Source organism: Tinamus guttatus, unplaced genomic scaffold (genome assembly GCF_059628265.1).
Source record: "Tinamus guttatus ecotype Peru unplaced genomic scaffold, ASM5962826v1 Tinamus_guttatus_pri_ptg000470l, whole genome shotgun sequence".
NCBI lineage: Eukaryota > Metazoa > Chordata > Aves > Tinamiformes > Tinamidae > Tinamus > Tinamus guttatus.
Window position 1 is genome coordinate 2,135,203 of NW_028289004.1, and position 12,604 is coordinate 2,147,806.

Consider the following 12,604-nt stretch of genomic DNA (forward strand, 5'->3'; position numbering starts at 1 on the left):
GCTGACATTTTTAAATGGCACCGATAGTTCTGTTCTGTCCACTCAGACCAATTCCCTCTTCTGTGCCAGCTCTCTCCACCATTTTCCTTCTTTGCTCATAAGCAAAATGTAGTGTGATCACATTTAGGGTATCTGAATACTACTGCCTTATAAATAACAAAAATACCCAGGCTTGCTGTCAAAGTCTTATTCTTCACCTTTTTTTCCCATTCCTTCTTGCTCTCTTCTTCCATCTTATTTTAACCGTACTGTGTACTTCACTCTAACTCTTTCGCAGTTGGCCATTGTGCTATTTCTCCCCATGCAGTGGAGCACATTTTGGTACAGAAGGACTCACACTTCTTTGGAGTTCAAATTTAGATTCCTCAGTGAGGGAAAGCTCATTATAGACCAACTCTCTGTTTAGCCCAATATGATAATGGCAAAGGCAGGGTTGTTGCTGCTGTTGATTTTGTGGCTGACTGCAACCTCAGCTTGACAGGTTTTGACCAAAGAAATTTGCTATATGTAACAGATGATAAGAATTTCTATGATGTGGGTACACTTTCATGTTCATGTTAAGTCTGAACACAAAATGGTAATAAACTACCTCGCAAAACCAGATGAATATCTGCAGCTTGCCCAGTAATAGTTCAAAGGTGTACGAAGGCTAATGTATTTGAGGTCCATCTTCAAGGAAGAAAGAAGTCATGTATGGGCAGGCTACTGATATCGTTAATTCAAAAGAGCTACTGCCTAATTTGGAAAGACTTCAAATATCTGGAAGACACCCTCTATATGTGTTCAGCATCCAATTATCCAAAGAACTAAAACAAGTCCACACCATAAATCTTTCTTCAAAGATATTTTTGTCAAAACTGATGATAAGGAAGCATGCATGGAGATGACAATTTGGACAACCCTCATTTTTATGGTCTCATTTCATATCTTAGACCAACTCCCCAAGTTTCCCTGCAGCTGTCAGTTCTGGTATGATTTGTTCACCAGCAATAAGGATTCCAGGCATTCCTGAGGAACGTAACTTGCCTAAATGTTTACATCAGCCTGTTCCCCTCTTCCCATTATCTGTGCCCATGTCTTTTGTTCCTCCCTCCATTTCTCTGCTACTTCTCTCTTCCTTAGAAAGGGTGATGACTCCACTTTCTCCCCATCAAATACTTCTCAATGTGGCCACCCTCAGAAGCAGTAGTAGTGAAAAATATACCACAGAAGCGACAGCAGCGGCTTTTCCTGGAGATTGATTTAGTTCTCTCAAGAAGTAATTGCACTGCGTGGCTGTGTGCAGTTAGCATAGCTAGCACTGAGCATGGCTAACCCTGACTGAACAAGCTAAAGAAGTGAAATGACTGTGTTAGCCTAGTGCTACCCACAAGTTAAGCCCAGCCACTAATGTGGCTATCTTAAAGACTGAGCTAGTCCCTCTGTTCAACTCTAGGTAATACATACAAGCTTCAGGGGCCCTAAGACACTACTGCTGCATGGTATAGGCTACATGTTTTCCAAATGCAAATGTGAAAAACAACCCTTCCCTCAGAACAACCAGCAAAACAAGTAATTAGTGCCGCAGTCCAGTGAAAGAAAGCAGTTGCTCATTAGTAGTGCAATCAGTGAAGCTGCTTTCCTAAGAATTTCTCTCTTCAAGTTGGGATCCACCTCTGACATCTGAGTACTTGGCCTATGCTGCTTTTTTTCTTATGCAGTAAGCTAGCTATCCTCTAACCAGTAACAAGAATTTCATATTTAGCACCTCTATTAAGTTTGATTCAAACTGGTCAGCAAAAGCTGTTAGGATACAGACTGACAGATACATATGTAAATACACATTACAAACACACTTACATCTTCAGTCTATATCTATCTCATTAACCAGACTAAAATCTCAACCTGGAAGTAACTGACATGTTATACTCACATTTAAGATCATTCAAAGTATAGGAAGTTACCCAAATAGCAATTTTGGCATGCCACAATGAAAAGAACACCATGAAAGCACAAAGATAAACCCTAGCAGACCAAAAGACCTTGCATGTATGCATGGCACCATGGTGTCATGTCATCCTGCTCCTTCCCATTGTAATCCAGGAATGCTATTCAGCCTTTTCTGGATGTTATCACTTCACAAAGCTCATGTTATATAGTTTTGGAGAGAGAGTTCTACTAATTTTTCATGTTCTGGATGGAGACATGAGAGGGAGTTTCTATGGAGCTTTATTAAAGAAACAGAGATAGCAACACTCCAGTGTCTTTCTCACATGGATTTTCTTTCCTCTTGCTTCCTTCTACCATCTAAGTCTACACTAAGGTAGTTTCTCACAATCTAGTACTTCTTTGGGTTTGCTCTTGTGTGTTAATATAAATAAATAAAGAGTGAATAATCAAAGATTCCAATTAACTTTTCATGTGGCAGACAGGCAGTTATTGCAGTTTCCACATCAACAAATTTTAGCTAGGAAAATTGGCTCTTTGGCAACTGTAAAGAGTTTTTGCTTCTTTTTTTGCCTTTTTGGTGGAAAAAATGAGTATCTGCTATAGCTTGTATATCCTACCAGATGCCCTAATATGTCACCACTTTCCTGTGCAATAATATTCTTGTTTAGACTGTGCTTTACACTTTTAAGAGGAATTCTAACGAAGAATTACACATGTGACTATTTCTCTTTAGTTTCATGAGAGCAAGCACTGTAACACATAGCTGGTTTTCAGACACATTGTACAACTTCTCAAGATGTTTGTTTTCTTAGAGTAAACAGGCACTTCTGGTTCTACTGTTTAGTTTTGTCCTGGAGCATTACCACTATGATATTTACACAGAAGGAATGCAAATTCTCATCCAGGTCAAGTAATTTTTATGGTCCAGTGAGTAACAAGAGGCCAGCAAGTCACCAGAAGGTCCTATGGCCTCAGTCATTTTGTGTTCTTTTCTATTCTTCTGGTTATGAACTGCCTAATTTTTATGTAGAGAAAGCCACTTTCCTGGAGAAATCTGCCAATGTAAATCTTTTTCAGATCATTATTTTGAAAGTTATTAAGACAAATTAACAGTTTATCAACTAATATACAATGTTTTCCAAACAACAAACAGCAGCAACACAAAGGCCATTCTTCTGATGTCTGCAGATGTAGGAAAGTGGAAGCAAGGGCTCTGTGCATACCGGCCACAGGAAATACTTTAACTCCTGTATAGCTAATCCCTAGATATGGGTTCTTCAAGTCATTTATAAGAATCATCTTGGATCTTTACCAGCTCAAAAGAGAGAGCCATCTGGTCCAGACACCCCTGGCTGTTAAGGGCGCAGGCCAATGCGTCTGCAATATGAACAATGCGTGAGGAGAGACAGGTTGCAAATTCTTTGGAGCTGGCACAAGGAAAGACCTTTTCATTTGTGAGATGCTGTTAAACAGGCTACTCATCTAATCCTGACTTTCTCCAAGACCTTTGCTGGAGCAAGGATCCAATCTGGAAGCAGCATCCTGCCATGCTGGCAGATGGATATGAGTAAAGCATCCAAAGACCAGAAAAAAATGGATGCTTATGGAGAAGTTGCAGAAAGGGAACTCATCAAAATTCAGGGATTTAGGCAGCTGTAGCAGGTTCACAGACTGCTGAGAAGGGACATAATTATAACTGCATGCAAGCAGGGAGCTACTATTAAGACTTTAACAACAGGAGAGGAGGGTTTTAAAATGTGAGTTACCAACAGACATCTACAGTTGTTTATGGAAGCAGGTTCATTACCCTCTGTGGAAAATACTCTGTCACAAAGAGAGGTCAAGGCATGATACCTTGTTCTCTGAGCTGGCGTATTATCCTTGCTGAGACCATATGTAGCTCTATGATAATACTCATGGGCATGCACATGGCCATCAAAATCTTTTGCACAAGCAGATGAAAAATACTTGGAAATTCTCAACACTCAAAGCCTAGCTCTGATGCCTCTACAGTGTAGCGTAATATAACCAAGAACTTCTAAATATCCAGTGTAAGTAAAATGATAGACTTCATTTGTCAAGTGCTAGTGACCAATTTACCAATTTAACATTCAATTTCTACCTATGGATAATATAAGCTACTCTCCTGCTCCTGCTGAAATAATAGTATATTTTAATAAAATTGTAAGCTTCACCACTGAAGCTTCACCTCATTACTCTGTTTTTACATGTTTATTGGGAGTTCTGAGATTTAATGAGTTGTAGTGCAAGCATTTTATCTTGTCAGCAGAGATTTTGGATGTGTAACTTCAATGGGCACGGATGCTCTTCCTAAAGAATTTCTGTTTCTCCCTAGCCCTTAATAATGTCACTATATGTATATGTTTAATGTTGGGTATAGGGATTTTGTGACAATGACTGTTAGGATATTTTTTAGTAGAGATCATATAAACACACATTACATTCTAGACCCCTCTTGTACATGCATGGCAATAGAGCCTCTGCCAGAAACAGATAATAATATTTGACAAAAATTAATACAGGGACTTTTATTCGAGTGCAAGCTTAGTATCATTTCAGGGAGTATTGCAGGTAGGTCGCTATCTGCAACACTCTTCAATGAGAAGATATGCAACAGTTTTCAGAATTGCCTGGAGATTAAAGATGCTCTATTTGAATGCCTTGAAAGAATCTGATTTCCTAAGTTTCATTGGCTTTCACTTTCTGGCACTCCAGACTTAAGCAAGATGTTTCAAATGGATACCAAAAAGCAGAAGAATCCAAACAGTAACCTCTCTTTTGTCAGTATGAGCTATGCATTTTACCTTGTTAATATATCTTATCTATTTTTTGAACATTTTCTGGCTCGCACTGCTATGAAGGCATTTCTTACTCTACTTTTTTTTTTTGAATAATACCACCATTTTAGCTTTAGTCTGACAAAGTGCTTAAGCATGGGTCTTGGGCCTACAAGCAAGCACATAAATATTATCATTGAAGCCAAGAGGGACTACTACATTGTTAAAGTCTGTATGGACTTGTTTCACTAGATCAGGCCCCACAAGGGCCACTGATGAGATAGAGTGGGAGATGATTGGTGTTAGTCAGGTGTATCCTATCATTGTCTGTGCAGGAGGAAAATCCATCTGGAGAGGCTGTTTCTGAGCTTGTTCTCTTTAAATGGAGACCAGTTACCCAGAGTCAGAGTGGTTTGTGCCAATGAGCAGCCCCACTTGGACGATTAAAGAGCATTAGCTTGAAAGCACGAATCCCACTCGTGTCTCTGTTGTTCCCTCCGTTGTGCAAGGCAGAGCTGAGCATGTCCACAGGGCTCAGGCTAAAGTGCTGAATCTTGGTACCTTAAAGAGAGGTCAGAAGACACTGGAGACACCAGAGTTTCCAAATTTAGGTGCTTAAGTGCCATACTTTATGTATGGATTCAGACCTAATAATAACTGTTCCCTGCTTGCCACGAATTAACCTGAGTGTTTCAGCCTTCACCTGGCATAACCGTTACTAAAGCAAGGCAGTTCATTCAGCCTTCATGCTAAGTCTCTAACTGCTAAGTCAACCAAGAGGGTGGAATATGTGATTTTTCTTGCAGATTGTGCTGTGCTAGGAGCTGAGCTGCCCTTGCCAGCTATTTCATATAAGCAACTGACCAGTGGATAGGTAGAAACTACTTTTTCTTGCACTGACCCCAAGCCAGCCTTGAAGATATGACTAACTCCTGAAAGTATCTGTCATCCACTACCTCATCCTCTGAGATATTCAGTCACCTAGTAACTATGTATTTTGCTGTTTTTCCCTTCATGAAACAGCTCAGAGGTAAACTTCTGAAAGGTGGTATCACTTTTTAAATCAGAAAGCACCCCTCCTCAATGGCTTAGAGAAAGAAACTGTTACTAATAACAGTACATAGAGACCTTCTTCCATTTTTCTTGTCAAAGGTGCCATTTGGGGAGTTCTGCACTTGTTGAAGACCCAGAGGAGTAAAAGTTTTCTCTTCAGAGTTCAGATTACAGAAGGTGCTTGCTGGATGCTTGCTGCTGGTATGTGGACATAAATTCCCTAGATTGGTGGTAAAGCAGTATGATTTCAGTCACTCGTGAAGAGGAGGGCAAACGGACACGGAGAATTTCAAAGACAGATATCAAACCAAAGGAAGCAACCTGAATTATGCAGAAGTCTTGAAAAGAAGACCAAGAGACTGGGCTAGGAAGAATACTGTAAAATGTATAGCAACATCTGCCTTGTGTCTGTATCAGACTTGAGGCAGAGTGGGGAAACCTGTTTTGATGACATGCCAGGAGAGACTGAAGTGTTCCCAAGCCTTCAAAGAAAATAATACATTAAACACTGCTCATTCTTCCTTGTGCTCTGCCACAGTAACCCTTTCAGACTCGCCACCTTATTTTCACAGGTCTTACAAATACAGAGGAAATGAACACTCACAGCTGCAATATGGGTAGTGCTGATTCAGCTGGACCTGCAGCTGAAACCTTCTGCAAGTAGTTGCCAAGGAACAGAAAGCCTAATGCCGAAATGGGGGAAGTCACTCTGCTGTCGTGGAAAACATTCCAAACCTGAGACTAGCACCAGAGCCGAGTTCTCAAACACTGGCCAGCGAGTATGGGCAGGAGATGGCATAGACTTGAAGGACCACAGCCAACACACTGTGGAAATGTTACATTTATCGCTCCGGGTTCAGCAGAGTTCAGTTAGAAATGCTTAACATTTGGTTCAATGTTTATTGAAGGGAGGACATTGAAGAGATTTTTTTCCTCTAAAATTCATGGAGAAGAGAGTGTAACACAACCTGTTTCTGAATTGGTTCTGCTCTTCTCTTGAAGGAAAGAGAGGGAACTGTGTCAGGCCCTGATCATGCATCTCATACATCTTCAGAGAGACCCATGCAGGCTTCACATAAGCACCTCTATAATTTGTTGAATATCTTCTATACAGATGTGAGGAAGGAGAATATCACCTAGGTTACATTAGAGACAGAACTACAGAGCAAAATGAATACAACTAACAATCTAATATTTTAGGACAATGTCTTTGTCATCACTCAATTACAATAGTTAAATGATATCTTATAAGGAGTAGAAAGGATATCTTTTGAAAATTTTCAGAGCAAGGCTGGTGGGTTTTGAAGAAGTGAGAAGGTTTGAAGAAGTAAGGTTTGGGGTTTTCCTTATTTTTTTTAAGCCTTTTTTTTTTTTTTTTGTAAATTTTATAAATCTCATTCCACTTTTCCTATCTGAAGTACATTAGTTTCCATGGAAACAATGTAGTCATTTATGTGCATGGTGTTTACTGACTTCCGTATGTGGAGCCTAAAGACAAGTTATGTCACTGTTATGAAAAGTAGTCATTTATGTGATGCTTATCATGACTCTCTGTGCAAGAGGGCGGATACCTATACACCATTATGTAAAGATGCAGAAGTCCAAATTAAGGAATGCACCAACTATCTGACCTGTAGAATTTAACATACTCAATATATCAACAGTCACACTGAGGAAAAATGTGGACTTTGTTCAATATTTTGTCCTCTTTGGTTCCACTATGTCTTTCTGCATTATGTAGAGCAGCACTGCAACCTCAATGAATTAATTCTTTGGCTGCTATGTGTAGAAAAAGTGCAGCTTTAGAAGGAGCTGCTCTGCTCTTTGAGATAAACACTTTGTTGCTTTTCACATATATTTTACTCTTGATTCATAATACTCAGAAACATAATCCAACTTTTTTATCATTTCTATCACTAATTTTCTCTATCAAGACAAGTAAATCTGCTTCCTTGAATATACCTGCATAATGCAAATTAAACTGCCACAAGAACATCAACCTTTCATATAAAAATAAGTTGCTATTGTCTATATTACCACAACACTAACAAAGAGCAAAAAAACGTAGCAATATGACAAGTAGAATGAATTAAAATTAAACTTAACAAGAACTGAAACCAGTGAGAGTTGTTTGCTAAGAAGGTATATCAATATTGGTAATATTATCATTTGCTATGGATAGCACAAATAAAAATCTCAAATTCCTCCAGATGATGCATGGGATTATGATTTTTTTTTCAAAGATATGTAGACTTCAGATGTATTTGGTTAATTCTGACTCACAGAAGGAAGTAATATTTTTTTCTAAGCTACTTAGGAGTCAGATAACTTTCTCTGCTATCCACATTTCTCTGTCAGACCACCTTCAAGTATCCTTCCAATGGGTTTAGTAAGGGCTGCCAACTCTAGCAGGAGTCTGAGATGAGGACAGACAAATGTCCTGATGGCATGCGGCAGGACAGTTCAGCGTCTGCAAAGCATTCATCCCCTCCCTTGGCAGAGCACAGCAGAGGTCCTATTTAGCCAGGTTAGATGAAATTGGGATGGTTGCACTCCCAGTTGGTCTGATGCCATCAGAAAGCCTTATATAAGAGGAAGATTTTGCTATTGGGACAGTAAAGGAATGAGGGAAATGTCATTAAATGACATTTTGTAGTTTGCAGCTCCAATTTACTTTCACCATGGCTACACTGTGGGTGCTATTATCCCCAGATTACGATCATAAAACCAAGAAAACACTGCATAAGTAGATCTTTGTTATTTTAAGTCACTGTTAATGAAAAATAAAAATCTACTGGCTAGTAGTCCAAATCTACTAATAAGAATTGACTGGCTACTAGTCCAAAAGGCTAAAATATGAGACCAAAGTACCATAAAGAACAAGATTATTGGTATTTTTTCCAGTTTTCTTCTTCATTAAAAAAACTGAAGGCCCTGAATGGACCCCAAAGGTAATGCAGGCTGTGCTGGGTAGTGAGCTGGTGGTCCATTTTCACCTGATTGTGAATCTCTTTTGCTAGTGACATAGTAAAATACCTTCCTTGGTGCAGGGAAATTTGGCCTTTGGATATGGAACTGGCAGCACCATGGGATAAGATTATTGCTGAGTGTAGGGTTTCTATTAGCAATCAGTGCTTGATACCTTACACCTTGTGCCACAGCTTCAACTTCACCTCTTTTTTCCTTTCTCTTATACTTCCAGGAAAAGTTATTTTCCATTGACAGAAATGTCAAATGGGCCAAGTAGGAAACAGAACTCAGTAAATGTGGAATGAAGCAAAATCCTGAATATTTATCCAGGTATTGACCCTGGGAACAGATCTCAGTTGCATGATGCAATGTCATTTGGTACGTAGCAGATACATCTATAGTTTTTCTGAAATATTCCTGTTAGATATGCCTTTCATTTCCAATGTGGGAAACAGCTCAAAACATTTCTAGGAAAGGGGTGTAACTTTCTCAATATATTTTTTGAATGAATTTCATAAAATACCTTAAATAATTTCATCAAGTGTTCCATAATATCCCAGTACAAGGAAGGTCAAGTGGATCTGTGTTTATAATGCAGTGAATTAGTTCTCAAGATTCTTCTGTTAATGCTGAGTGCTTACGGCTATTAAGAGTGAGTCATATCTGTCAGAGCTGAGGAAAATCAATCCTATTTAGCTTACATGCATTCAGGTATCCATAAATCGGTCATTTCTGTTTTACTGTTTTTTAAAAGTAGCTACCAATTTCTCCTCTCTTGGATATTTTCTCTGTGATTTGCCCCTGTAACATAAGCAAGTGCTTCATGCAATATCAGTAAAAACAGCAAATTCCCCAGTGAACTTCAGGGACTCTCTTCTGCTTCTTTAAGCTATATTTCTGCCTGAGGAAGCTCCTTAGATGGGTGTTTCTGCTCTGTTTTATCCTGGAGAACTGAAAGGAACTGAGAAATAAATATGACATTATATCTATTAGCACTACGATCGGAGCGAAGGCTTTCCCTTGAGTGATGGCTTCCTAACATCAGACTTGCCCCTGCGTGCTCAGAAATGGCCCCAGTGGCAAATACCCTTCAACAAGGCTGGGGCTCATCATATGTTTCATCCCAGGCTCTTTCACTATCCCCATGGGTCATAGCTGCTGTCACACATTCTTATATAACTGGGGACAGATAAATTCACTAATTCAAAAATGAAGCCAAGGCCTCTGCTCAGTGACAGGTGCTGACTGGGACTGTGGCAAAGTCTGGCTGGCTCGTAGCACCCCAGGTGCAAAGAAGGTGAGCACCTGGATGGGAGGAGTTTCTGCAGCAGCTACAGCTATGAGGAGTTACTCCATGCCAGCATGGCAAAGTTAAAGGCCAAGGTTCCTACGGCCATGTCAAGATTACCATCAAGTGAAAGATTACAGAGGGCATTTGTATGGCCTCGTACATCCTGGTCTTCCACTTGTGGGGAACCGGACAGAAACCCAAGTCTTTGCATCATTTGATCAAGACCCTATGCCTTTGAATAAAGCTGGAAATAAAATTTCAGTTCTTTAAGACATCTCTTTCTGATCTGAGTCTTGTCTGGGCTCAGCTTTACCCAATTGCGCTTTTGGCATCTTAGCAGGGTTAGTGGTAACACAGTATATGTATAGATACATATACATATTTGTGGGTGTACATCACCACCATCATCCTATAGCCCCACAGTCTGTTGTCATATTGTAGATATTTCCCACAGTTCTGGTAAGAGGTGAAGTAAATTTCTTTTTTTAGGACCTTAATTCTGCGTATAACTCTTTTTTATGGCCATTTTTTGTTGTTTTTTTTGAAGGATCTATCCCAGAAGGTAGGGATTTTGCAGGTATGCAGGAAGCAATCTCAGTCAGATCCACTGCAGCTCAGGGTAAAATTGAAAGGGGAGAGCTTCCTCTCCAACTTCATTTATATTATGCTAATATTTAACAATAATTTATCAGCAGTTTGCAGTGATTGACATTTCCCTGGAAATGCGGTTGTTTATGCTTCAAGCATAGGGAATGCTTACAGAGTAGGGAATGATCATCCTTAGCTAACAGGTGGGGCAGTTGTACTTCAGAGAAGGTAAGGGTCATCATGATCATACAGGGTGAATACTAAGACAGCAATGGTGGAAGCTCCTGCCCTAACCAGTACTGCCTTTTTTTTTCTCTCTGAAAGTGTAAAGTTTGCTGGGTCTGTTCTGACAGATACGTGAGATAATGCTCAGAAAGACTGGCATAGATGAACTCCTGCACTACTCATTGCCCTCACTATAAGGCAAGCCCTTGTCTGTGCTCTGCTCCTGTCTGGCCTTGTCTCTGAGGTCAACAAGCTATGAAAAGAGGAAAGAGAAAAACAGCAGACATTTTCCAAAAGCTCTTCAGCTGTAAATGATATTTTTATTGATTTAGTCAAATAACCTTACATTTATTCAACCAAATTTCAACTATAGGCAGAATTTTGGCCCTGGAGAAACTATTTCTACAGGTAACTACTGCTTCCAAAAGACAGTAAACCTTGGAGGAGCAAGGAGTGGGAAGGAAAAGCGATTTGGGTTTTTAAAAAAGAACAATATTTACATAAACATGAATTTCCAGTGTTCTGTGGTGTATGGGGATTTTCGCTTAATCAAGTTATCAGCATGAACCTGAATACTGTTCTCAAAAACATATGAAGAAACAAGAATCCTAGACATCACTACCACATGCTAAGTAAATATGATACCTGGTTTCTAGCAAGTGTATGCCTTCATTTGACTTTGTTTTCAACTATTTTTTTATGGCAAGGCCATTCAAGAATACAAGTTTCAGCCTTTCCAACTAGAATTTATTTTGTGGGAATGGATGCAAAGATGCCACATTTCCAATATGATAGTAAGGCACCCAAAGGTGCCTCAACTCCCCTAACTCCCACAACTCCCCTAAAGAAAAAATAGCATCTAAAAAACCAACTTCTTAGTTAGTATTCTCATCAGAATAATTTTGACTTTTTTCCAGTGTTATTTAACTATACTTCAAATGCAAAATACTAGCTGTCAGGACTACTCGATATGCCACATTCTCTGTGTAGGATTTGGTTTCTTTTGCAGTTTTCACAGAATCACAGAATCGGTAAGACTGGAAGGGACCTCTAGTGATCATCTAGTCCAACCTCCCTGCTCAAGCAGGGCCACATGGCACATGGCACAGGTGGCATCCAGGCAGGTTTTGAAGATCTCCAGAGAAGGAGACTCCACAGCCTCTTTGGGCAGCCTGTTTCAGGGTTCTGCCACCCTCACAGGAAAGAAGTTCTTCCTCACATGGAGATGGAACTGCCTGTGTTTCAACTTGCACTCATTACCAGCCACCATGGAGAAAAGTTTGGGCCTATCATCCCTACATTCACCCCTCAGGTACTTATACATATTGATCAGATTTCTTCTCGGTCTTCTCTACGCTAAATAGGCGCAGCTTGGTTAGTCTTTCCTCATACGACAAATGCTCCAGTCCCTTGATCATCTTTGTGGCTCTCTGCTGGACCCTCTTCTAGAAGATCAATGTCCTTCTTGTACTGGGGAGCCCAGAACTGCACCTAATACTCCAGATGCAGTCTCACCAGAGATTAGCAGAGGGGCAGAATCCCCTCCCTTGACCTGCTGGCAACGCTCCTCCTGATGCAGGCCAGGATCCCATTGGCCTTCTTGGCCACGAGGGCACACTGCTGCCTCATGGTTAACTTGTTGTCAACCAGGACTACCAAATCCCTCTCCGCAGAGCTGCTTTCCAGCAGGTCAAGCCCTAATCTTACTGGTGCCTGGGGTTAGTGCCTCCAGGTGCAGGACCCTGCACTT